The sequence below is a fragment of the Tupaia chinensis genome, unplaced genomic scaffold (assembly GCF_000334495.1).
Source record: "Tupaia chinensis unplaced genomic scaffold, TupChi_1.0 Scaffold143758_1, whole genome shotgun sequence".
Taxonomy (NCBI): Eukaryota; Metazoa; Chordata; class Mammalia; order Scandentia; family Tupaiidae; genus Tupaia; species Tupaia belangeri.
In genome coordinates this window covers 994,881-996,172 of record NW_006203607.1, presented here as the reverse complement: position 1 = coordinate 996,172, position 1,292 = coordinate 994,881, and positions in this window count along the sequence as shown.

Genomic DNA, 1,292 nt, shown 5'->3' with positions numbered 1-1,292 from the left:
CTTGTACCGCAACAACACTTGCCTTGGCTGGGTGCTAATAAACACGCATGCAGCCGTCCTCTGCCACGCTGCGGCGTGAGTCCTGCGTATAGCAACTCATCTAACCCTCTCTAGTAACTGAGGAGGCCAGCGATAGTACTAGGGAGCATTATTTTGATGATGATGCTATAGATAATATTGAAACTTTATGAGCATCTGTAATAATCATTCTGAACAGGCCATTGTTATCCTCGGTTTAGAGATGAGGAAACTGAGGCACAGAGAGGAACTTGCCGGAAGTCTCACAGCTGAAAAATGAGCACAGCTGAGATATCAGCCCATGCAGCCTGGCTTCGGGGTCTGAGGGCATAACCCTGACACTTACAGTTCCGGGCAGTACCTCTGATGCATGGGACCCCGGGTTCCCCTGCTTTCTGCCGAGTGGTCTTCAATTCCATCCTTTATGCAGGCCCGGGGATGCTGAATGCACCAGCCACACCTCGCAGATGGAAACCGAGGCTGCACTGGCGTGGTCCCCGCCTGCCCTGGCTCTGCCTGCTCCTTACATGCTCTGAGAGTTGAAGCAAGCACCTGCTCCCACTTTCTGCCCATCCCCAGAGAGAGCAGGTAGGAAGGGCTGTCCCAAAGTTCCCAGGCGGGAAGTCCTGCAGAGGTGGGGCAGGCCTGGCAGCTGGCACTGCATGGCAGGCAGGCCAAGGTGAGGCTGGGCCAGGGCTGAAGTCGAGTCCCAGGAGCCGGTTTTCCCAGGCTGGTCTGAGTAATCCTGTGTCTATATTTATCTCCTTTTTTCTTGGGTGAGCAAACAGAGCCTGATGCCAGCTGGGCTGGCCACCCCCGATGCCAGCACGTTTCCCTCACCTGGCGGGCGGCCCTGGAGACTTCGACGTCTTGGCCACAAGCTCAGCTTGGCCCACATAGGACACAGAAGGATGCCCGAGCCCAGTGGCTTCTGTGACTGATCTAATTGTCAGTGGTGACCGGGGAAGCTCCACGCTGGGCTGGTGTCCCCATGAGCAGGCACGGCTCTGACCTGAGCAAAGCTGGTGCATTATGGGATGGGGAGGGATCACCCCCTCAGGAACAGTGGGGCCTCTTAGCTCAGACCATGCCTTTCATTCCTGTGTTCATGATTTGGTCTAAATGGCAGCCCCGGGGGGGCCAGCAGGTGGCATGGTGGTTAAGGCTGTGCACTCTCACATGGCTGACCACGGTTCAAGTCCCAGACCTGGTAGCATGCTTTCTCACTTTCCCTCTGTCGGCCGGGCAGCTGGCACTGCATGGCAGGCAGGCCA